This window comes from Gorilla gorilla, chromosome 11 (genome assembly GCF_029281585.2).
Source record: "Gorilla gorilla gorilla isolate KB3781 chromosome 11, NHGRI_mGorGor1-v2.1_pri, whole genome shotgun sequence".
In the NCBI taxonomy this organism is placed as follows: Eukaryota; Metazoa; Chordata; class Mammalia; order Primates; family Hominidae; genus Gorilla; species Gorilla gorilla.
The window spans coordinates 41,020,912-41,047,405 of record NC_073235.2 but is presented as its reverse complement, the minus strand read 5'-3'; the positions used below and the strand labels follow the sequence as shown (position 1 = coordinate 41,047,405).

Here is a 26,494-nt window from a genome sequence, read left to right as displayed (position 1 = left end):
CCTGTTTCAGATATTTGGGGTTTATAGATCACATAACCATATATGTATGTTTAAGGTAAGAAGCCAGGAGAAAACACCATACATGCTGTATGATGATATGTGCATGTCTTTGCATGTTACACTTCAAAAGTTTACTTAAAATAAAAAAGCAAAAAAAGTTTAACAAATAAATGAGCACCCTTGATGCCCTAAAGTGTATAATAAAATCCTGCTCCCAGTACCATATTCCCTCTACCCTAAAATTGGGACAGGATACATTTTTGAATCTTCCCTCATCCTAATTAATTTTTTTACATCAAAAATTTGTTTATATCAAAACAAAGAAAGGTATGTTAACAGAATGCAAAAGCCAATTTTTTTTTTTTTTTTTTTTTTTTTTGAGGTAAGGTCTAGCTCTATTTCCTAGGCTGGAGTGCAGTGACAAGACCATAGCTCACTGCCTCCTCAAACTCCTGAGCTCAAGTGATCTTCCTGCCTCAGCTTCCTGAGTAGCTGGGACTACAGGCGTGCACCACAACACCAACATGTGGCTAATTTTTTAATTTAATTTTTATTTTTATCATTTTTTTAAGATGGAATCTCACTCTGTCGTCTACACTGGAGTGCAGTGGTGCAATCTTGGCTCACTGCAACCTCCGCCTCCCAGGTTCAAGCGTTCCTGCCTCAGCCTCCCGAGTAGCTGGGATTACAGGTGTGTGCCACCACACCCAGCTGATTTTTGTATTTTTAGTAGAGACGGGGTTTCGCCATGCTGGCCAGGCTAGTCTCAAATTCCTTACCTCAGGTGATCCACTGGCCTCGGCCTCCCAAAGTGCTGGGATTACCGGCGTGGGCCACTATGCCCGGCCTAATTTTTAAATTTTTTATAGAGACAATGTCTTGCTATGTTGTCCAGGCTAGTCTAGAACTCCTGGCCTCAGGCAATCCTCCTGCCTTGGCCTCCCAAAGAGCTGAGATTACAGGCGTGAGCCATCATGGCCTCAAAACATTTGTAAAAGAAAACACTAAATTGAAAATAATTTTAACATCAAAGCTCTCCCCCTTCACCACCATCATCACCACACTCAGATTGTCACCTCCCTTTGATTCCCCAAGAATTTCCTCTTCTCTGCCATCTATTTAATAGAAACATTCAAGAAGCACTGACCTACCTTAGCAGTGCAGTTACGAGGATTAAAACAAAAGATGTATATATAAAGTCCTTGGCACCATGCCTAAGTACTCAATGACTAGACACTTAATAAATCCCAAATAGTGAGTTCTTCCAGGTCAAGGGCTATTTCCAATTCATCACTGTAAATACAGGACCTGGCATTTAACAGTCAATCAATAACTACTTGTGAAGTAAATGAATAATGTGAGTCCAAAATAAACAAACAAACAAACAAAAAACAATGAAAACAAAGCAAAAGTGGGAATGAAGGAAAAAGCAAGAAGTTCAAAGGAAGGTCTTAACCCATTTTTGTTATCAGGGTATACGAAAAGATTATATTTTATTTTTATAGAACTGTGGTTCAGCAAGATGACAAGATTTTAAATCTCAAGGTGAACCAACAAAATCATGTGCATATAAAACTATTACAAAAACTGTCTCGGTATTATCTTTCCTCTATACACCCTGCAATGAAAAAGCAGTATATTTTAACTGAAATTAAAACACGTGTCAATAATACTGAAACCCTTTAAAAAAATTTCTGAATCAGTTTCTTATGAGGTTGACAGGAATCCCAACTATATCACAGGTTATTTTCAAGATATCCATCATAGCACATCAATATTCTGACTAAATATGTCATAACAGAGATGAAAGGAAAGCAGATTTCAGCTAAAACTTTATACAGTATTATTTTTATGAAAATAAAAATGTAATTTAGATGTCAAAATTGTCAAGACTGCAATCTTACATTAATTTTAAAAGACAAATCAATAAAATACTTTAATATTCATTATGTGCACAAAATATCAATGAACCATTTGATAAGGCTCTTTTCTTCTCCCTTTTAAGCAAGCATCTACTTAGATCAGAAACAATACTGTTTTAATTAACCAATATATATGCAAAGCATTTAACCTCATGGAAAGCACATTATAAATGTATATACAACTCATTCAGTTCTCATAACAACTATATGGTTTTACCATTATCATTTCCATTTCCATTTTACAGAAGAGAAAACTAAGACTTTAAGTAACTTCCCTAAAGTCATACAGCTATTAAATGTCAGGGTGGCTGTATGCTCCTAGTCTCTATGCTCTGATGCCTGGAGAGCTCTGGAGTAAAGCAGACCTACGTTTGTCCTGACTTGACTTCATTTTGGGAGGTGAGTTGTCTTGAGAACCCTGAGTGATAACCACAAAACAAGGTAGCACTAATTCCACCTTTCACTAATTCTAAGACAGCTATTTTTGTCACATTTTAACATTTCTGAAATTGATAGCATCTTACAATTATAATCCGCAGTTCTCTCTCTCTGGGGTACATAAAATAATAATCCATCTGGTAATTGACATCAACTGTGATTCAAAAAATTATGGTATTATCTATACCTCATGGGTTAGTGATAAGAAGTAAATGAGATAAAATGTCTTAAGTACTCAACACAGTGTCTGTCTGACACAAGTGCTTTACAAAGGGTACTTCTTCTCTTTTAATAAAATAATCTATGAGGAAATTTGATGTAAAGGTTATCTTTACACTGTAGAAAGCTGTCAGTTTCTCAGGCCCATGTGCGAACACACCTGGTATACTCTCTTAAGAAAAAATACTGGTTTCATTACACAACTTAAAGATGCAATTTTTGTTGATAAAACACTTGGGGGTAGGGAGAGGCAGAGAGACAACAGTAAAAATAAATCAGACACCTGAGAAAATAAAATCATCAACAATATTAACACATAAACCAAGATACTCCACAATTCAAGCCAGTTCTCAAACACCATTGATAAAATGCTTACAGGAAAAAGTATTTTCATGTTTTAAAAGATGTACTTCATTTATTATTTTTATTTTTAAATTCTACATGCAGGATAAAGGTTGCACTTTAAATGCAATGAGAAATGATCAAATCTGCTTAGTGTGTGCCCATGCCCCACTTGAGCTTTTCTACCAAAACTTAATTCCTAAACAGTTAGTAAAGGTTTAAACTGATCCTAAGTGTTGTCACCAAAAAAATTTAATTAAATGAAATTAAATTCATTTAGACATTTGGTAGCTTCCTGTATTTGTACTTGCTTTAGCAATCTCAGAACAAATTTATACTCACTGTTAATTTTATTTCATTTTTTTGTCTTATAAAAACTACAGAGGAATTTCCTACTAAAACATTAAAAAATATATCCAAATGACAGCTGAAAAAACACCTTGAGACTATTGCAATCTTTACCTTAAAGATCACTTAATTATACTTTAATGTGAAGGAAGTTATCAGGAATAAAGAGGGGTATTATAAAGTGATAAAGAGGTAAATTCTCCATAATTCTTAATTTATATGTACTTAACAACAGAGCATCAAAATATGTAAGGCAAAATTTGATTTGCAAAGAGAAATAGATGAATCCACTACTGTAGTTGGACACTTCAACACCCCTCTAACAGAAATGGGCCGATCCAGCACGTAGAAAATCAGTAAGGACAAGTTTGAACTCAACAACACTATCAATCAACTAGGCATAATGGACATCTATAGACTACTTCAACCAACAGCAGCATAATACCAAATACTGACAAGGATGTGGAACAACAAAAACTCTCACTCATCGCTGATGCGAATGTAAAATGGTATGGCCACTTTGAAAGACAGTTGGGTGGTTTCCTACAAAACTAAACATACTCTTATCTTACCATGCTACCCATCAATCATGGTCCTTGGTATTTACCAAGAGCTGAAAACTTATGTCTACACAAAAACCTGCATAAGGTTGTTCATAGCAGCTTTACTCATAATCTGCAAAACTTGTAAATAACAAAGATGTCCTTTAGTAGGTCAATGGATAAACTGTGGTACATCCAGATAACAAAATATTATTCAGCATTAAAAAGAAATGAGCTATTGAGCCATGAAAAGACACAGAGGAAACTTAAAATGCATAATACTAAGTGAAAGAAACTAATCTGAAAAGGCTACACACTTTGGAAATGGCAAAACAGTAAAAAGATCAATGGTTGTCAGGGGTTGCAGGAAGGAAGAATGAATAGACCTAGGTCAGAGGATTTTTAGGGCTGTGAAAGACATCATAATGGTAGATAGATGTCATAAAAATTGTCTAAACCCATAGAATATACTATACAATACCAACCATGAATCTAATGTAAACCATGCACTCTGGATGATAATGATGGGTCAATGCAGATTCATCAGTTTAAAAAATGGGTCACTCTGGTGGGGAATGGTGATAATGGAGGAGGCTATGTCTGTATGGGTGCAAGGGATGTATGGAAAATCTTTGTAGATTCTGCTCAACTTCTTCAGTGAACCTAAAACAGCTTCGAAAACATAAAATCTATTTTTTTTAAAAATCACCTAACTGGGGGATTCGAGGAGGGGAGATACAAATGTATTTTACACAAGAAAAAAATTGTTAAATTTGCTTCAGAAAACATACCCAAACAAGAAACAATGGTATTTTCTTTGTCAATAAATATAACATTATATTTTGTTATTTTTGTTTTTTGAATTTAATCTCAGCTCATACCTATAAAATAATATTTCAAAAGCATACTACTTTTTAGATATACTATTAATCTTCAGTTCTGCAGAAAATAAAAACACCTCTTTGTTTTTAATTGTTAACCCTAAATATTTTTACTTATTTATCTACTATAGGATGAAAGCAAACACACCAACTCCAAAGAAGTGTGTGTGTTGGGGGAAGGGGAGTATTTTCTAAATATATTCGTATTGCAGAGATGAGTATCTTCATCATACTTTCACTTTAGGTATATATACATACATGTATCTCCTATCTAACCTGTCCCAACCATGGTTTGAGGTGCAAAAATTTCATACTTGAGAATAAAAAAATCATTTTAATCTGCTAGCTTTTACCTATGTAAAGTTTAGTCTCATGTATTACACAATTCAGAACATAATGCTAATAATTATCCTGACCTCTTTTAGAACATATAAGCAGGTATAAAGAATACCAAACAGGAGCTATAGTTATGTTCAACATAAAGATAAACCGCCTCTAAAAGGGTACCTGTAAGAGCCATAATAAATACATGAAAAGCACACAGTTGTTATATAAGACATAACAAAACTTAAAACCAAGGAGAAGGCAAGAGCAAAAGATTTTAAAGCCAGTATGAACTAGTAAAAATAAATTTTTAAAGTTATAATTTTCTTAATTCCCTTGAGGCCAGGAGTTTGAGACAAGCCTGGGAAAGACAGCGAGACCCGTCTCTGCCAAAAAATAAAATAAAGTGGATGTCTTCTAGAACTTTTCATTTACTGTGTTTTTAAAATTCACTTTGGCCAGGCCCAGTGGCTCAGCCTATAATCCTAGCACTTTGGGAGGCCGAGGCGGGAGGATTACTTGAGGTCAGGAGTTCGAGACCAGCCTGGCCAACATGGTGAAACCCCATCTCTACTAAAAATACAAAAGTTAGCCAGGCATGGTGGCTGTGCCTGTAGTCCCAGCTACTCAGGAGGCTGAGGCAGGAGAATTGTTTGAACCGGGAGACAGAGGTTGCAATGAGCTGAGATCACGTCACTGCTCTCCAGCCTGGGCAACAGGGAAAGACTCTGTCTCAAAAAAATAAAAAATAAATAAATAAAGAATAAAATTAATTTTAACGTAATTTTCCTTTCTATCCCATTATTTTCTATGAGACCCTGCCCTTGCCAATTAAGGTTTTGCCAACTACAGTATTCTTCAAAAAGTTTATCCATGTCTATAGATAAATTGTATTCTACCCATGGTCCAAGAGAAAAGTCCAGGGATTTGTAGACTTTTTGATGTAATACAACCACCTAAAATAACATTTAAGCTATCAGGGGATGGCTATCATTCTACTGAGCCCAGAAACACCATCATTGACCATATACCCAAGGTTTAGTACTACATCTTCACCAATCCTTAGCAAGGCTTTCCTTTTAAACTCCCTAAAATTGAGAGAAAAAGTTACATGTATAAAATTTCTTCCATAATAAGTCACTGGAATGTAACTAAAATATTTATGCTATCAGTTATTGAATGAACCTGTAAGTATAGATTTAATACATATAATGTAAAGCTAACTAGCAAAAATAAAACACTACCTTGGGCAATAAATACTAAAACAAAGAAATATTTAATTCTTAAAGATATTAAAAAGATACCTCCACATTTAGTGACTATATGGGTGGTAAGGATAATAAAAAAAAACCAAAAAAGATACAAGTTCAAGTGAGAAACCTTTAAATGGCATGGCCAACCTCTCCAACCTACTACCCGTGTACTCTAGCCCCAATTTCTGCCTTTGCAGGCTTTCAAATTACTTAGAGTATCATTTCTTTAAACTCCTCTGCCACCTATGTTTAACTCGCCTTCTCCACCTACGTAACTTGATTTTCAGAAACACTCTGCTCAAGGGTCATTTTCCTTAGAAAGCCTCCCCTGATGCCCCTGCTCTGTGCTTCCAAGGCAACCTGAATAAACTGCCACGACAGCACTAATCACACAAGAAAAACAAATATTTGTTTAATCGTTCATGGTCCCTAGTCTCTGAATTCTAATCCCATACCTAGAAGTCTGGCATTCAGTGTCTGATAAATAGTGAGTATTTAAAAAATACATACTATGAATGAATAAGCTGTGAAAAGTTTTAGATACTTATAGAACAGCCAGATGATAACAAAAACATGTCTGAACTCAGGAAGACAGACATGGTTCATATTATAGATTTAATATTTTATTTTAATTTAGGACTGTAGCTTTGGCAGATTAACACAAAATTCATCATCAAACAGTTTATGGGTGTATTGACAACCAGAAATATAAAATTTTCTTCATGTTGCTAAATTCAGCGTATGCTCTTTAGTTTGCCACTTAATTTCCCAGTTGCATTCAAAATATTCAACTGGCCACTCCCTTCTTTTTCAGTCTATTGCTTGGCTTCAGTGATACCAACAAAATCTTCTTCCAAACTCTAGCTTCTTCCTTCTCAGCCTCTTTTGTTCCATTTCTTTCTACCAAAGTTCAAATGTGAAAGATTCACAGGGCTTACTCATAAGCCCCCTTATCTTCTCCATACTATCTCCTTAAGCAATCTCATCCCTCACTCCCAGACATCAATTATAAACTGTACACTGACTATTCCCAAATTTATTTCCAGTCCAAACCTCTTTGCTGAGCTCCAGACCTATACATCCAATTGCTACTGGGCATCTCTACTTATATGTCTCAGTCTCAAGTTTAATAAGTCTCAAATTGAAAAACGACCAATACCTCCCCCTTCCCTGAAACTACAAAAGAAAAAACTGCTCCTCCCCCAGTACTCTCACCTTAGGCACAAGAACTACTGGCCCTGGAAGTCAGCCTTTTCCTCTCCCCAGGACCCCCAAATCTCATCCATCTCTAAATCCTATCAATTTTTCCTCCCAAAATTTATTTGTCAAATCAGGCTAGTTTATCTTTATCACTGCCATCCTGAACCAAGGTTCCACCAACTCTTGACTACATTATTGTAACAGCTAATCTCAACGCTATTCAAATTGTGATCTGTGCACTGACACTGGTCCACAAACTTTTGCTACTGGTCTGAAATGAAATAAATATAGAAACCTAGAGAAAGCATTTAGGAACGTTTACAGCAATTTGACACTGCCAAAACAAACATCTTATTGTGTGTTACTAAATACCAGTATGAATAGGAAATTAAAACAAAATTGGTCCTTCAACACAGACAAGTTTGAGAAGCAATGACTTAATTAGTCTCCCTGTATTTACACTTGCCTCTTTCCAACCTGTTCTCTGCAGAGCAGCCAACTGATTTTTTTAAAGCAAAAATTTGGGTAACTTATTCAGCTGTTTAACATTCTCTGGTGGCTTCCTATTGCTCTTAGGATTAAGTACAAAATGCTTAGCATGGATTTTGGCCATTGTGATCTGCTCCAGTCTATTCCCCATCAACCAACCTCACGTGCTAAAGTTCAGTTCTTACTGGACCTTCCAGGTCCAGAAAGTTGAAATTGCCAACACCACTTGGGTCACTACAGTTCATCCTTTAGGTTTCGGTCGAAAAGTCATTTCTTCAGAGAAGCATTCCCTAATGGATTGGTGTGCCTTTTGTTCTTCACAATGATCTTCCTTTGTAGCAGTAATGGTAACTAATTATTTTTATAATTATTATTTTTTTTTGAGACAGAGTCTCACTCTGTTGCTCAGGTTGGAGTGCAGCTCACTGCAAGCTGTCTCTGGGGTTCAAGAGATTCTCCTGCCTCACCCTCCCAAGTAGCCGGGACTACAGGTGTGTGCCACCACACCCAGCTAACTATTTTTTTTTTTTTTTTTGAAGAGACACAGTTTCACCATGTTGGCCGGGCTGGTCTTGAACTCCTGACCTTAAGTGATAAGCCCACCTCGACCTCCCAAAGTGCTGGGATTATAGGTATGAGCCAAGGCACCTGGGCTATAATTTTTTTTCTTTATTTTATTCCCCAAACAGACTTCTGCCTCCATGAATACAAGTAATCTCTTTCCATTACATGTCACCAGAGACTGGCACAGATGGGTTGTTAATAAACTTTTGTTAAGTGAACAAATCCAAGTAAGGAAACAAAACAGTGAGCATGACCACTAAATGTAAATGCCTTCAATATTTAATCATATATAAGGCTTGACATAAGACTTTTGATGAAGTGCTTTAAAAGAGTTACATCTCCTTTACTTTCTTCACTAAACAACATGAAAAGAGAAGGAAACTCTGCTGTTTTATAAAAAATAAATAAATAAGATATTCAGAAAGGTGAAGAATTTTCTCTAATCAACAAGGAAGTGAGTCTTCTCTAAAGTAAATCAACAAGGAAGTGAAAGGTGTGAGAGGCAAAAGAGTAATAGATGAGAACTATGTCGCCTGGCTGCAAAACTTTCTCAACTGTCTGATTTTGCAGAAGTTAAGTAATCTGTTTCTCAAGTTCCTCATTTGTAAAATAGGAATAAAAAAGCCTTATTAAAGAATTATTATGGGTTTAAATAAGTTAATGTATATAAACTGCCTGTCAGTGTCACATCAGAATAAAATTACAAAAAAGCAGAGACTGCATATTACTCTTCTCTGTACAGGAGCTTTTCTCAACTAGGGCTCTGCAGAAATTAAGCCCTACAAAAACTGGAGTAACTACTGCTTTAGTTCTCTCAAGAACGGTACATAGCTAGTACTATTCTAGGTGCACAGGAGATGAGATAATTCATTACATAGCTTAGATGCCTCAGAGCATTAGGGTTTGATTTTCACCCAGAAACATGGTTGAGAAGGGCCACTCTCATGTATCCCCAATGCCTGGCACATGGTAGATGCTCATTAAATATTTTTGGAAAGAATATTTACAAAACCAAAGAAATAGTGCCAGGCATAGAGTAGATGCTAAATGTCAATTTTATCCCACCCTTTCAAAGTTCTATAAGCTTTAAAAGTCTGATTCTAGGGGAGTTATTTTTCTTCAACCTGCACTGTTTATATAAATTCATGGCCAAAAATGCAGATATAGACATTAGGAAAGCCAAGAAACTAAATGTTGGAAGGAACTACGTGGAAGCAGTGAGAGATGAAAATCAGGTAGAACCTGGATATGCAGGAGAAAGAGCAAAGGTTATTCTAGGTCAGGGAACAGCATTACCAAAAACAGTGTCACCCCCAAGTATGGAACATGCTCCATGGTGGCACAAGAATGATTTTAAACTATAAATGGAAAAACATTTTTATTTTGATAGTTACATATGTACATATTTTTACATGTAATTAGGACAGCAAATAGTGATTTCAAACCTTTACTATTTAAAACAACACAAAAGTAATTATCTATTCAGATCTTTTAATGTGAGTCCTTTAAAAATGTAATAAGTAAGCAATAGTGCACAAGAGGTAAGCAAATACGGCAAAAACTGTCAGCATTTTTTAAAGTCAGTAAAATTCTGTAAACACCAAGCCAAGAAGACATGTGAATATGAATGAACATAACACATTAAGAGAAAACGGCCACCAGTCTTCTGAATGAAGACAAGCCAAAGCTCTATCTCGAGTAGTGATTGAAGATAAAGGTCAGATGAGTATGAAGAATACCACCAGTTTTGAGTATTTAACTTACAGTACTAAAATTTTTATCTGTAAAATCTCATTTTCCAGTATGATGAATCTGTTATACACAGTACTTTCACTTTGTTTATTCTCAAAACAAAGGTAAAATTGTAGAAGTTCCAAACAGACATCTGAAATAAGGACTGACCTATCTGTAGCTTGGTAGTTAGCTGCCTTGAAAATGGTGGGCTAAAACCCTGTAGTTTTCAAATCAGAAGGAATTAATTTATACAATAACAAATTATACATGCTATCTATATCAAAAAAGGATGTTAAATGTCAAAGAATAAGAAAGTAGCTTTCCATTCCCACCTTCCTTAGAATTAATCTACCTACAAGCCAGATCAAGTCAAACCAAGAAGTGATGATAGCATTTATCAGATATTTGCCCTGTGCCAGGTACTGTTTTAAGTACTTTACTTGTATTTACTTGTGCAATTACTAGCACCATCATATGATGTAATATCATAACCCCATTTTACAGCTGTAAGTATACTGAGGCGAAGAAATATTAAGTAACTTCCCCAAAGCCAAAGCTGGTAGATGGCAGAGCAAGGGTTTATACCCCGGCAACTATACTAGTCTGAGCTCTAGAGAAGAGTTCTTAACCACTAGGCAACATTTCTCACAAGAATGATGAAATGGTAATTTGAAATATTCCACCAATCTCACTGTGGCAGGAGAGATGTAATTTTTCAAGGTATGAACCTTTTACCTCTGTCAGTTTCTAGTCCAAGAAACAGTGGATTCAATTGCAAGTGGGAAAGTGAGTACCACAATGGGTCAAACTAGGCCCAAGATTATTCAAAAATAGACAAAGCATCAGAAGCCTGGAAAGAATCACTGAATGACAGAGTTCAGTCAGGAAAGAGAAGCGAAAGTTAGGATAAGCAGATGGTGAATCTTATTTCTACTGGGTTGTGTGACTGCTTTGAGAGAGAAAATGCTACCATCCCTTTTATGTTGAATCAATATACAAATACATTGACTCAAAAAGAATTAGGAAAAAGGAGAGCAGCAGGAATACAAGTCGGCTCTTTGAAGACTTGGATCCCGAACCGCGCGGTTAGCTTGATGTACTCTGGTATAAGTGAGCAAAAATGTATTAGAAAGCAGGTTAAAGAGAGGTTAGAGGCATGACCACCGGACTGGAGGTACTGAGCGGTCTGCGGGGCTGAGAACTCTGCCTAAAATGGGCTAACAGGGACGAGAGTTTCAAGTGTCTGTATTTGGGATGAGGAGGTATGAAAGTGGACGCTGCGCGGTGGCACAGCATGCAGTTTCTGCCTTTGGGCAGCACTCAGGTAAAAAGGGGCAGGCGTGGAGGTATACAGGTATAGAGGAGGAGGGAGGCCAAAGGAAAAGAAGGGGCGAGGCCCGGGGGTAAAACTAAAGGGGATCCTGGAAGGTGGAGGCTGGGAAATCAAGGAGGGATTGGGGGCAACCCCGGGGAAAGTGGCGCCGCCGCGCGAGGGAAGGGCGGTCCGGGGGCGTCGGAGGTAGTCCCCAGAGCAGGCCGGAGTTCGCCGCCCGAGCAGGGGTCCGGGACCCAGAGAGAAGAGGGCGCAGTGAGGCGCGAGCAGGAGGCCGCCTGTCTACGGAGAGCCGGGGGAGGGGAGCAAGCGCCTGGGGCTGCCGCGGGGACTGGGGGGAAGGGAAGGGGCGCCTACCTGGACGTGCTGGGCGGCAGCGGTCAGTCCCGGTGGAGACACCTCTCCCAATGAGGCGGCGGCCGTGTCGGCCCTGGGAGCTCGAGGCTGCGGTGGTGGCAGCAGGGGTGATGGCGGCAAGTCCCTGTGGCGGCCGCCTCCGCCGAACCGCATCCCTCCTCCCGGACCCGCCCTCCTTCCCTATCTCCCGCTCCTAAACTTCTTCCCCGGGATAAACAAACCCGCCGCCAGGGGCGGCCACCTCCGCCACTCCCGCCCCCGCGCAGCCCCCACCCCCCCACCGCGGGCCCGTCTGGGCTCCAGCTTCCGAGTTACGACTCCAGCCCCGGCTCCAGCCCGCGAGGGCGCGTGCGCGCGGCGGCGGCGGCGGCTCCCGGGCCCTTGCTCCCTCCTCCAGCGCCGGGCACTTCCGGGCGGGCCCGGATTTGCCGCCGCGCTTGGGAAGCCGCCGCCGCCGCCGCCGCCGCCGCCGCATAGCACTAGGCTCCCGGCGGGGCAGGCTCCGCAGCCGGCACCGCTCTGGCTAGGCGCACGGAGGCGCCTTGCTTAGCCTGACCCTTATTTGGCCAGGCGTAAAACTTGTCCTGCCTAAAAGCCTGCTGAGACCTCCTAACTGGTCTAATCCGCGGGAGACGCCAAAGGCGGCGGCCGTTTGTGCGCACAGGATTTTTCTTGGAGCTGTAGCAGTCTAGGAAGCCAGGGTGGAACTTTTGCTAAGCTCCCGTTGTAAGCCCAGAGCTGTAATAACTGCTGAGACACAACCAGCAGTATACAGGCTCCAGTTGGAAATCGAGAACTTTCCAGGTAGATGAAGTGCCCCATGGAGCAGTTTTCGGGTGGAGGGGATGAGGCTCAGCTGGAAGTCTCAGGCCAGAAGGAGAGCCTGCCGAGGGGCGGCCAGGGATGCCTAGGAAGTGAGTGCAGAAGACCAGGCGGCCTCCTGGGACCGCACGGTGGGAAATAAAGCTGCACCTGCACAAATGTGTGAAGAGAGGATGGGATTGCCTTGTCTCTTCGGACATTTAGTTTAAAAAGGGGGTGACAACTGAACTTTTTATTCCCCACGGCCATGGGACAAAGATACTTAATCGAGCTACCAGTAAACTTCTTTAAAGAAGTTTGGGGGACCAACAATCCCGGCTTTGCCAGAACAGACATGAACGTCATTCAAGGATCCCAACTCTTTTTACTTTAACTGTGCATACGTCAGCAATTTTTGTTTTGTTTTGTTTTTGACAGGGCTGTCTGTCACCCAGGCTGGAGTGCAGTGGTGCCATCACAGCTCACTGCAGCCTCGACCTCCTAGGCTAAAGTGATCCTCCCAACTCAGCCTCCCAAGTAGCTGGGACTACAGGAATGTGCCACGCCCAGGTAATCTTAATTTTTTGTGGAGACGAGGTCTTGCTATGTGGCCCAAGCAGATCTCGAACTCCTGAGCTCAAGGGATCCTCCCACCTTGGTCTCCCAAAGTGCTGGGATTTGCAGGCGTGAACCACCACACCTGGCCATAAACCAACTTCTCATTGCTTACCTGGCTTTCCAAGAAAAGAGAGAGGGCAGAGGGAAAATATTTATTATTTTGCTATGTGCTGAGTATTCTAAGCATGGACTTGTATCATCTCTATTCTCTCAACAACCTCTCTAAAACTTCAACGTAGAAATTTCCATCTTAAAATTAAGCGACAAGAACTAGAAGTGGCAAGTAATTCATCCAGAGGTTACTGGGATTTGAATACTGGACAGGCAGATCCCCCTCATTTCAAATTAATACTACATTAGCTGTCTTTTTTCTTTTTTCTTTTTGTTTGTTTGAGACAGGATCTTGCTTTGTACCCCAGGCTGGAGTGCCGTGGCGCGATCCTGGGTCACCTCCCAGATTCAAGCAATTCTGTGCCTCAGCCACCAAGTATCTGGGACTACAGGCGTGAGTCCGGCTAATTTTTGTATTTTTAGTAGAAACAGAGTCTCACCATATTGCCCAGGCTGGGCTCAAACTCCTGGCCTCAAGTGATCCTCCCACTTCTGCCTCCCAAAGTGCTGGGATTAGCACCTGACCTTACATTAGCAATCCTGTTAACTTATTTAAGACTAAACGTGCTTTAAGACAAAATCTGTGCCAAAAGTTTTCAGATAAAGATAAAATTAGCAATGTAACCATAAAATTCAAAGTTGCCTTGGGCTGAGTTGGTAGAATGTTTATGCAGATCAAGGAACTCCAAAAGTTAAAAAACAGAAGTGGAAGTGAGCATTAGGGAATGGGGGAAGAGTTGGTGGAGAGAGGAAATATTTGTGTAAACATTTCACCATCTCCAAACACCAGCAAAGAACAGTTGAAACGATTTGCTATACTCACTGTGCACCCGTGTTAACTTTATGGTATGTGACACACAGCAAAAATTACATGTAATTTTTGACTAAGCCTTTTAGCTCTTTCAATCCCTTCGTAGTATGTCACCCCCTCTCTTCCAATAATTAAAAATTATAAGACACCTAGTAAATATAATACACTCATAGAATTAAGTTATAAGTCCATCAAGTACATTTCCAATTGGAAGTTAAGAGTGATGCTGACCCTTCACAGTTGACTGGGCTGAAGTTGGGAACTGATTCAATAAACTTCCACCACAAGGATGTCAAATTGCTCCTCAGGGTATTCTCAGAGAGTCTTTTCCCTAGGCTTGATCTCCTTACCCTAAGTGTTAGGACACACCATTCCTCTCTTGCTTGCAGTATTCAGTGACTTTACTCACTAATAAAATGATAGTAAATAGTAAGAGTGAATATGGCTTGTAAGTAATGCTAACAAAACTGTGATGGCTTAGCAAAGTAAAAGATGGTTTTATGGTCAATAAGTTTGGATTAAAGCTTACTAAAGCTTGATGCTTTATTACCAGTCTGCTAAAGAACTACCTTCTTAATTTGATTTCCTACTTACTGGATACCTATTGGAAAACTAGAGAGATATGATAGGCTTTCATTTATTGCTGCCGTAAATAAATTTTTAAAATAGAGAAATAACAGCTTTGTCATTAGTGTAGAGCACAGTTTGCCTCTGCTAGGTCAGTATTGGGCTTGCTTCGTTTAAGGCATTAACCATCAGGATCACCCAACTTGTCCTGCCTAAAAGCCTACTGAAAAAACATGCATATAACTTTTGCATATTTATTTTGCTACTTATTGTTGATTTTCTATAGGAAACTATTTATACTCCTCAGTGTATATGGCCAACTTGGAAGTTCTACTTCCTATAATTATGTCAGCAGTTAGTGAAGATGATCGGAACAGCCGTTCTGAATTTAATAAACAGATGAGCCTCAGACTCTGGATCTCCATGACCGAACCCTATGAGGCTCTGCCTGAAGAACCAATCAAGCTTCCCACTTTGATATTTTAGTGACTGTAGCATCTTGTTCCTCTTCTAAATTAAACACCACAGATGCTTCCATTTCATGGCTGTGTAGGCACGATGGACTCACCACTGCTTCCATACCACCACCTGGTTTATACAATAATTTTCCAATTCTAGTTGTCAAAAACGAAGCTATACAGAACTCACAAATCCATTATTGTCTTCCATGTAGAGATAAAAAAGCAAGGAATATGCTTGTTAGCAAGCATGCAATACTTTATGAATCCTCGGTGATGTACTTTTTGGGCTCGCTGCTTCTGGAGATTTTGCTAATGCCCCTACACGTTTTAATGCAGTCCACCAAGCTCTTTGCTAGTAAGCTGGTTTCCACTTTTTTTTTTCCTTTTTCTTTTTCTTTTCTTTTCCTTTTTTTTTTAAACAGACAGGATCTCCCTTTGTTGCCCAGGCTGGAGTACAGTGGTTATTCATAGGCATGATGATGGCTCACTACAGTTTCAAACTCCTGGACTTAAACAATCCTGTCTCAGCCTCCTGAGTAGCTGGGACTTACAGATGCGCACCACCATACCTGGCATCCCACATATTTTTCCAATTATTATCCCCTTCTTTCCTAAATTTTCTTCAAGGAAACCAAGCTCAGTCCCAACTTCCATAAGCTAACACTTCTACAATTAAAATGACATTTAGCTTCTGGAATCAATGTGGAAAGAAATGACAACTTATTTGCTGATTATTTTTCACTGTAATAAATATTAGGCCTTTTATCTGGAAGGAAATACCAAACCCTTGTTTAATATTAATAACTTGTAAATTATTGTACACGTAATTTCATTCTCTCTTCCCATGTCTTCATTTTTCTGCCTCTGGCTTTTCACCTTGTTGTGAATTCCTAGTTTTGTAGTACTTTTATATTATATGATACTGACTTCTTAAGGATACAAAAAACTTCAGAACTCAAGCAATTCCACGTGTAAGCCTTGTCTAGTGATGCCTATGGCAAAAAAGGACCCATACATTTGATGTACTTATCACTCAAAAATCATTCCCAGAGAATTCTCAGGAAACTCAGAACAAGGCCTACCCTGAATTCTGAGAACAGGACCATTTTTAAGTCCTTTAAGTCCTTCATTGACACCCTTCCTTTCTCTTACTTTCTTTTCTTTCTTATTTTTCTCTTTCTTTCTTTTCTTTTCTTTTTTCTTTTTCTTTTCTTTCCTTTCTTCCTCCTTTCCTTTTTTCATTTCTTTTACTTTTCTCTCTCTTTCTTTCTTTCTTTCTTTCTTTCTTTCTTTCTTTCTTTCTTTCTTTCTTTCTTTCTATCTTTCTTTCTTTCTTTCCCTTTCCTTTCCTTTTCCTTTTCCTTTTTCTTCCCCGTCCCTTCCCTGTCCCGTTCCATCCCGTTCCATTCCGTTCCATTCTGTCTTGCTCTGTTACCCAGGCTGGAGGGCAGTGGTGCAGTCATAACTCAGTGCAGTCTTGACCTCTTGGGCCCAAGGGGTCCTCCCATCTCACCTTCCTGCAGGCATGCACTATCAAGTCCAGCTAATTTTTTTTTTTTTTCATTTTATTTTTTCTAGAGACCGGGTTTCACCATGTTGCCCAGGCTGGTCTGGAACTCCTGGCTTCAAGTGATCTTCCTGCCTTGGCCTCCCAAAGTGCTGAGATTACAGGCATGAGCCACAGTGCCCGGCCAACACCCTTACCTTTATGTTCCCTGTCACATTATGTCAAATATTTCAGAATGCTTCTTTGTTTCAAATTAAATACACATTCATAAATTTACTGCTTTGGTTCTTTGGATAATCAGTCAGGTCTATAGGAGAGATGATTTTTGTTGTTTTTCTTGTGAAAAATGTGAAGAATAAGTTGAATGGTTGGCATACTGCCACATCTTATAGCCATTGAGTTAAATATTCATTTGAATTAGGTTTAAAACGTGGTTGAGGCTCTTGAAATGCTAGTAATCCATAGATTCTTTATCATTAGTGCCTCACGCATTAGAAATAGCAGTACTTCTGCTGGGGAATATATCATCTGGGAAAAGTCTTGGCTACCCTACCTGCAGGTCCTCTATTCATAGTGTAATAAAAGAAAAACAATAAAAATGATCTCTTCTACAAGATTATCCAAAACTCCTACAGCATCCCTCAAGGCGTCAGCTGAGGGCTCTTATTCCAAAGTCACTTACTGTTGCTGGAATTCTTTTATTCTGCCAGGATCCAGGCAGTCACTGCTGCCATGATCTAGTCCCTAATGACCTCTCTCTTCAGCTTGGCCAGCTAAGCTCTCTCCTGCTGGCGCCCTGGCCCTGCCCCTTCTCTGCTCTCATGTAACAGAGAAAGAGGAGTTGTGGTTGGCCCTGGAACCTGGATACAGACCCAGGGGAAGTCTAAAGCTCTCCACTCTGTTCAGCCAGAGGCCACCAGCCTCTGTACCAGCCCAGTTGGCTCTAGAGGTGCAACTGATCGGTCTCCTCCTCTTTTAACTCTGCTCGGTCATCACGATGTCTCCAGGTCAGGGTCTGTGGTCTCCTCAGAGAGACACACCCTCCTCCCTATCAGGGCTGTACCTGGCTAGAAGAGTTTGTTTAAACATCTGCCCCTGCAGTGCGCACTGGGTGGTTTCCTGTCTTTGTGTCCTCCTCCTAAATTGGAGCCACTTCACCCCAGTCACCTTGGAACCTGACTCAAGAAATGGCAGTTCCATGCCTATTTCTCTGAACACACAAAGGGGTCCTGTCTCCAGGGTAATCTCAGATTGGATCACCCCTTGTTTCACTTAGACTCAGGTGCCCCTCCTCCCAACAAGGATGCATATAGAATAGAATTAGGCCTTGCTCCCAGACAAGCAATCTAGAAGTCCATTCTCATTGGTTGACCTTCTGTGGTGTTCCTGAAATTGCCTTGTAGCCAATCAGACACTAAGTAAACCCAGGAGCCTTGGAACCTCTGGACCTTAGTGTTCCTTGACTCACTGATTTTCCACTGGTCTGGTGCCTCAGAAGAACCAGATTCTCCTGTTCAGTCGTCACTTCCCTTCTGCTGCTTCCCCGCTTTAGAAACTAAGCCCTGTCTTGCTTTTGTCAATTCTGTATTTATACCCCTACACAAAACTGAATGGCCACTGGCCTCCAGATGGTTCTCCTACACTTCAGTCTTTCACTGCTAGCCTGCCTGCCGAATTGGAAACCCTGGTATGACCATTTCCAAAATTAGAAACCAGACTGCACCATCTCCAGGGGCACTGTGCCTGCATCTCTCAGCACTCAGTCGAGCCAACCTCCGCAACTGTCCCAGACACCCTTCCTTCCAGTCTCTTCTCCCCTCCCCCACATTTCTGGCTATGGTGATTTGGGCTTTTGCCTTCCACTCTTTGCCCAACCTTGCTGAAGTCTTAACACATTGGACCTCCCCTGCCTGAACTATGCCAAGCAGAAGAAAGGCGAATTCAAGGGTTACCTAAACCCTGGATATTCTTTCAGAGGCCTCATCCCACATCCTATCAAACACTGGAAAATGTAGTCCTATCCCACATGAAAAGCACGACGTTTTGTTATGAAAATTAAAGGAATCATATAATTTTCCTCTTGAAACATTTATTAATTGCATTTTATAATTTGCTTTGTGTTTTAGAGCCAAGCCATTTTCTTGTCCAGCTCTCAAACAATTTGATAAGACTGGGAAATGCTTATGAGCTCTGGGCACTGCACCTATAGTGAGAACTTGAGCCTTAAAGGATTAGAAAAATGCCTCTGGGAGGAAAGCAAACACACGTCTCTATGGTGCAGTTCAAGCCCCTCACCCCCATCATCACTTAAATCTCTCTCTTGCCCAGTTTCTATATCCTAATGGGCTTCTTTGCCTGATCCCCTGTCTTGGCTACTCACCTTCTGCCAGCAGCTCTCAGACAAACACTCCCCTTATTCCCAAAGCAAGCTGGCCTGCCTGGATTTCAAGAGTTTCACCAGCCCCTAGATTCCCTTTCAAGCCCTTGTTCCATCTCTGAGGACCCTGCCCCCAGGCGACTGGCAGTTTGGACTATGGCATTTGTTTGCTTGACCCTGTAGAAATGATAACTGGACTCTCTTAAGGCTGCAGCTTCATCTGGCTCTCTGGAGCCCCAGCCCCCTTCAAAGCCCTGATCTGGGATTACATATTGGGTGCTTCAGTCTTGCCCTACCTGCTAGGACTGACCAGCAAAGGCCATTTGTGTCCCAAGTAGGACAGCTACCAAAAATCACACTTCACATTTTCCTACTTAAGGTGCCTGCTTACATTTCCCTGTGCTTTGAGTGTCTCCTTCTCTAAAGGAGCCTTTTATGAGTCAGTTACATGTGGCATCCCTGCTACACTTCTCTGTGGCTTTTCTGATCAGTTATGCAGATTAAGAACATGTACAAGAAAGCCAAAATATCCCCAGCAATTACCCCAGGTTACGTCTCTTGTAAATGATAACCATTACTCAGTTGAAATAGCCATTAATAGTTGGCTTTTGTGTTCCAGGATTTCTGAGGTCACTGAATTACTAGTGATTCTGCAATTTCAATATATTTCTTAAAATTGAATTACACGTATTTTGGGTACACAGTGATCCAGTTAAGAGGGAGAGTCTGCAATTACATATTTTTGTCTTTTTAGTTTCCTTTCTCATTTTTTTCCCCCAGAAAGGAAATTAGACTAGCCTTTTAAAAATGGTGTTCTGCTACAGTCTGCAATTTTGAGAGGAAAGGTGATGAATGCCTTTATTTTCATGTCGTCAAAAGCTCAGCAAGAATTTGCCTCTATTTTGACTGTGGAGCCTACTGTGTGCAAAACAGGTGTGACAAAATCCCCCCATTAGAGCTGTTTTCTTTCCATTTTCTATTTTAAAAAAACTTTTCTCTCTGTGGTAATCACTTAACCCTAAAAGGCCTGGATATTTATACAAAAAGGTACCATGCTTCATTTGTCAAATACTCTTTCTCTTCTGAGTTTGATTTTAATTTTAGTTATTTAATTGTTTGGTCCAAGATAGACTTAAAACATCTTATTTTGAAAGAAAACATGATTAAATTCCTGGAATATTTACTTGATCACTTGAACCAATCCATGGTGTTCCTCCATTGGCATTCCTCCGCGGGACATGTGATGACTAGCCTGCTAGTCTTGGAAAATACTCCTCCCCTGCCCTTCTCTGTCCTTATCTAAGCTGGCTTCTACAGGCTGTTTTCCAGACCCATGTGTCAGCTGGCTTCCTACTGGGCTAGGCTAACAGGGAGCACTGTCAGGTGATTGGAGGGTAGGAGAAACCAATGTATCTCCCCATCTCTTTCTGCCTTAGGCACCATCCCCTGCAGCTGTCTCCCCAGAGGCTCCCTCTCTTACTGGACAGGCCTACCATGAAATCAGCCCTGGGATCTGACAATACTACCTCCTCCTGCCACCTACTTAAAAGTGTAATAGTTTCCTGTGGTTGCTTCTCTGGGGAAGAATTTCCCCTGGATTCTTCTCAGTTTTTCCATCACCTGTGCAACAGATTCCTTGTATCACATTCTTTGAAGAAATAAGTGTGGTTTCTGTTTTTCTAGTTGAATTCAGCAGATTTATCCATTTTGTGTTTTCGTAAGGGTCTTACCCTGCTTAGGGAAGAAGGAATGATTTTCACAGGAAAGCAGTCACATTCAGTTTAGGAATCTGCCTGTGCTTCTCCAGATGGCTTTAGTAATGTCATTATTTTTTCCACCTCTTACTCCCCATGCTTGCTCCTCACCTCCCATACCCAACCTATGTCTCTCCTGCTTCCTCCATTCTTAGAGCATATGACACCTATCTTCTGGGGTCACATCCCCAGAGGTACACAATGATTTGTTTTTGTTTATTTTTAAATTTCTTTTCATATAGTGTCCTTAACAAGAATGTCACTGCTGTAGGATAGGATAGCAAAAGAGCACTGGGTTTTTCATTCAGAATGTGAATCAGTGTGGCTTGTTTGAATCCTATAGCCTTGTCCTGCACAACAGTGCCCTTGATAGCGAACAGGAAAAAAGATAATTTCACCACAAATCTATGAGGAGAAAATGAGATGAAACATATGAAAGGACTGTGCAAAAGATAAAAGGCTAAAAGAAAATAAAAAGAAAAGGCCAGGTATGGTGTTTCATGCCTATAATCCCAGCATTGTGGGAGCCCAAGGCACGAGGATCACTTGAGCCCAGGAGTTCAATATCAGCCTGGGCAGCATAGAGAGGTCCTGTCTCTATTTAAAAAAAAATTTTTTTAACGATAAAATGCTAAGCAAATAAGAAGTTATTATTTTGAAATAGTAAATAAGCCTAAATTAGTTGTTTTCCTTGAAACAATTGTAATTTTAAAAGTTATCACAAAGGTATTTCTCAACTAGAATTTATACAGAAGCTTAACAACATCACAGTCTTGATTTAACACATGATTTCTCAATCTCAGTTCTATTGACCTTTGAGATTGGATAATTCTTTGTTGTAGGGAGCTGTCTTGTGCATTGTAAGATTTTTGGTGGCATCTCTACCAGTAGCACCCACCTGTCTAGTTATAACAAAACATTTCTCAACATTGCCAAATGTCACCTGGGAAAAAAAAAAAGAGACAAAACTGCCCCAAATTGAAAACCACTGATTTAACAAAACCTACTTGGAAAGATGTGCCTTCTTTCTGATATAAGTTGTTAAAACAAACAATAATTAAAAGAAGTCTGGCTTTTCATGGATTATTGGGAAAAAGTCTTTTGAAAATGCAGTTCAGTCATAAAATATAACCTTAAAGATCCAAAAACCCTACAGTGAAAGTCAGTGGTGATTGTCACAGCAATGGTGTGTGTTACTAAGTATTTACGTTGGAGAAGCTAATCTTCCTGTTAAGTATTGTGGTCGGACTACCTAACCAAGATGTCCTTTCTTCTTCATACAATTAATAACATTGTTATTTTTACTAGGTGTTAAAAAAAAAACACACTAACACTTTATATCTGACTACTGTATGTTGAAATCCTTTGATGTCCTTTAAAAGGCAAGGTAACTCAGATTGAATATTAGTAGGAACATATATTTCACTCATGACTCAGATATTCTGGGTTTGTACTTGTATGGACTACCTTGAGTAGCTGCAGGACTTAGAATGTTATGAGCATCACAGCTAAGTCATGGTCTGTAGAATCATTCATATTTCAATTCCTAATATGATAGTCTTAGCTACCATTTAATTTCTAGAGAACTGGAAACCAAAGTATAACTATGTAAAGTCTAGAAATTATTGTATTTAAAATATTGATTCCAGCTCTCCAAATATGTCTCTTCTAGCTTATATCAATAGGTTTCTAAAACTAGTTTTTCATCTCTACTGTGTCAGTTAGCTTTCTTCCCAGCTAAAGAAAATATTGACCAAAGCAAGTTGCAAAACAGGTGAAACTGGTTGTAGTAAAAGAGTTACTTTTTGCTGGGAAGATAAAAGAGATGTAACTACTGTCCTTGACATGAGTATATTGCTAAGCTTTGTGGACAAACATTCTGAGATTGGTAAAATACTGCTTCAGGAAAATTACACTTATTTCCTCATCTGTGATTTTGCATTCTCCTAGTTAATCTTCTTTTGGGGGACAGTGAGCCTCCTTTGAAGGACTTACGGGCATTAATAATAATATCACTGTACAAAAATTAATGATATGTATTGCTCTTTTAAAGATATTTTTGTACAAGATATTTTAATAAAACAATCTTATTCAGTGCTGCTTATTGTGGTTGGTGAAAAATAAATAAATAAAAACTATCTTAAACTGAGGCGGGTGGTCAGAGTTTTGGATGCAGACAGTGGGATTAAGTTCAGTCAGAAAGTTAGGGCACTTTTATTTGCCGTCATGCTTTTGAATTTGAAGGACTTTGGACCAAGTCTACCTCTCCAGTTCACTGTCATGTTCTCAGTTCATCACATATTACATCTGGCCTACGCTTCACATCTGTCAAGCCTCTGTGCAGACATTTGGATCTGTAAACTCTGCCAGGACAAAGCTTGGGCTAGCATCCCATACTATAAATGACTATTCCTCAGTGGAATATTTTCTTTCCAAAAAAGAAATCTATTTGAGGTATCAGTGCTTGCCCCATCTGTTTTTTAAGATCTGAGAAACAACTATGTAAATATACATAGAAATGATTTGAGTCAAAGCTCTCATTCTCATCATAAATAAGGAAGGAAAGGCATTGACGATGGGCCATTTCAGAGTCCTCCCTGCTATCTCTGATTTAGAAAAAATATATGATCAAGGTGGAGTAATAGAACTAGATTTACCCTCCTACCTGTAACAACTAAACAACAACGAAAACAGACAAAAGACATGAAACAATGGTTTTTATGACACTAGATATCAAGTAATGAACATGGTGATTCTTGAAATACAGGAAATAAAATGGATGAGACCTACTATTGCCCCAGTTTACTAATTTGAGAGAGTTTTCAGGTCATGACATGTGGTAGGAGAACAGAGGTGGAGCCCAGTTATGATTCTGAATTGAGGCAACATTGCTGAGAGTCCAGGAAGATCAACGCAGTGAGATTTCTTAGGAAAGAGTGATAGAGGAGAGAGAGAGCTACACGGAGTAAAGCCTGGGGGTCTGCAGAGGGATCTCTGTTAAGTATGCAGAAGAGTTTTGATCATGACTATGAAGAAACTACATGAGGCCTAGAAAAGGACCATCTGGAGGAGGTAGAGAGAACCTGTGGCCATAACATACATAGGGCCAGAAATAGTGTCTGTTCCCACTACCGGCCAGATTGGAAAAACTCATAATTCATAGGCACTGGATAAAGTACTCAAGAAGATCTTGCCTCAGTGGTGGGAAATAATTAGCCCTAGCCTGAGACCTGCTCTCAACCTGCCAAACAAATCATAAAAGCAACATCTGAAAAGATCAAACTGTTTCCAAGTAACTTAACATCATACCTGAACAAAGCTCAAGAAGATTTATGAGAGTTCAAAAGTATCCAGCACCCAACAAATTCACAAAGTATGCATGCAATCAAAGATTACCGGGCATACAAAGAAAAAGAAAAACACATCTCATAATGGGGAGAGCAACCAGTCAATCAAAACAGACCCAAAATTGGCACAGATGATATAATTAGCAGAGAGAGACACTAAAACAATTATTGTGACTATGTTCCAAATGTTCAAAAAGCTAAGTAGAGATGGAATATATTTTTAAAAGACCCAAATCTGGTTGGAATTTCTGGTGGGAACGTAAAATGGTGCAGCCACTTTAGAAAAGTCTGGCAGTTCCTCAAATTGCTAAACATATAGTTACTACATGACATAGCAATTCTTCTCCTAGGATGTACCCAAGAGAAATGAAAATATTTTCGCACAGAAACTCATACATGAATGCTTATAGCAGCCTTATCTTTAACAGCCGAAAGGTAGAAACAACCCAAATGTCTATCATCTGATAAACAGATAAAATATGGTATATCCATAAAATAATTGAATATATTTAGTCATAGAAAGGAATAAAGCATGGACAGACACTACAACCTTGCAAACATGCTAAGCGAAAGAACCAGACACAAAGGCCCATGTATTGTATGACTTCACATGCATGAAATGTCCAGAATAGGCAAATTCATAGAGACAGAAAGAAGATAGTGATTGGCAGGGATTGGGAGATTGGAAAGTGACTGCTAATAAAGGTGAGGTTTCTTTAGGAAGTATTGAAAATGTTCTGGAATTAGATGGTAGTGATGGTTGTACAATCTTTTGAATACACTGAATACCACTGAATTGTATATTTTACATGGGTAAATTTATGGTATGTTAATTATATCACAACAATGATGGTTAAAAATAGATGCAATCAGAATCAATTTATCTTTCTACTACCATGTTAGTTGTATAAACTCTTCCATTTCACTCCTTCTATTCTGTCCCTAACCCATCCCATCTTTCCACTAATAAGGTTACACAAGGTTACCAATGACCTGAATGTATCTAATTCATTGTCAGCCTCTGTTCAGTTTTTCCTAAATCTCTCAGCAGCATCAAAATCTCTCAACATTGCATCCTTTTAGTAACAGCAGCATCTTCTATAGATTTCATGAAATACACTCACCTAGTTTTGTCTTACCAGACTTTATAGCTGCATACTCATAATCTTCACTTAAATGTCCAGTAGGTACCTAAAGCCTAACGTGTATATGTCAGAATTCGGATCTACTTGCTCTAACCACATCCTACAAATACGCATTAGGTAGGCCCATACCTACTCCTGCCCTAGTCTTTCCCATGAGAGTTAACACACAATCATATATCCAGGTGCTCAGGCCAAAAACTAGGGAGTTGTTTACCATGTTTTATTGCTCTCTTTCCTTAATCCTACCACATCAAATCCACTGGCAGGTCTTAATAGTTCTGCCTCCAAAAATCTATGTGGAACCTGTCTCCATTCTCCAGTTATTTATTCAGAGGTTAAAGAGGAGACTGGAATGGTGCCTGAGGGATTAGATTCTATCTGGTCTTGTGAACTGTTATATGAACATTCACCTTTATTCCGAATAAGATACAGAGTTTTGACCAAAGTAATAACATGATCTGATTTAAGTCTTAAAAGGATCACTCTGACTTCTGTAGTGAAATTAGACTGTGGGGGAAAATGAAAATAGGGAACCCAATCAGGAGGCTATTGAAATTTTAAAAAAGGATTATGGTTCAGACTAGAAAGTTGGGGGCAATGGAGGTGTAAGTGGTGATTGAGTTCTATTTATACTTTTAATATGGAGCCAAAAAGATTTGCTGATAAAGTAGATGTAGAGTGTGAAAGAGAAATTAAATGATGCCAGGACTTTGGTGTGAGCAAATGGAATGATGAGTATGCCATTTCCTAAGTAGAAGATTATTGAGTGAGCATGTTTGGATAGGAGGATATAAATTTGGTTTTTAAAATTTCCAGTTGGAACTATTTATCAGGTACCAGATAGAGCTATCAAAAAGGATAGTGGATATATAAGTCTGGAATTTAGAGGTGAGATCAAACTGGATAAATAAATTCTGGAATTTTCATTTTATATGTGATATTGAAAGCCACAGAAATTAACAAAACCATAATGTAAGCAGCATAGATAGAGAAAAGTTCATGGGCTTAGCCCTGGGGGCCCTCCAATAGTTAGAATCAAAGAGACAAGG

The 26,494-nt window shown here is 39.6% G+C and overlaps 1 protein-coding gene and 1 long non-coding RNA gene across 3 annotated transcripts in view; one reads left to right on the top strand and one right to left on the bottom strand.

Moving 5' to 3' along the window:
- Positions 1-12,297, bottom strand: part of SPOPL (speckle type BTB/POZ protein like) — a 71,398-nt gene extending 59,101 nt beyond the window's left edge. The window contains exon 1 of the mRNA XM_019022783.4: positions 11,947-12,297. The gene's annotated coding sequence lies outside the window, so the exon portion shown is untranslated. The remainder of the gene's footprint in view (positions 1-11,946) is intronic.
- Positions 12,298-12,341: 44 nt separating this feature from the next.
- The window catches only part of LOC129532063 (uncharacterized), a 431,493-nt gene continuing 417,340 nt past the window's right edge, over positions 12,342-26,494 (top strand). The window contains exons 1-4 of one of the 2 annotated variants that reach the window (XR_008677659.2): positions 12,342-12,750; positions 13,186-13,317; positions 13,765-13,870; positions 16,894-23,047. This is a non-coding gene — a long non-coding RNA (uncharacterized lncRNA). Of the gene's footprint in view, positions 12,751-13,185; positions 13,318-13,764; positions 13,871-16,893; positions 23,048-26,494 lie in introns of those variants that run through there. The other variant, XR_010129563.1, reaches the window with a different exon arrangement.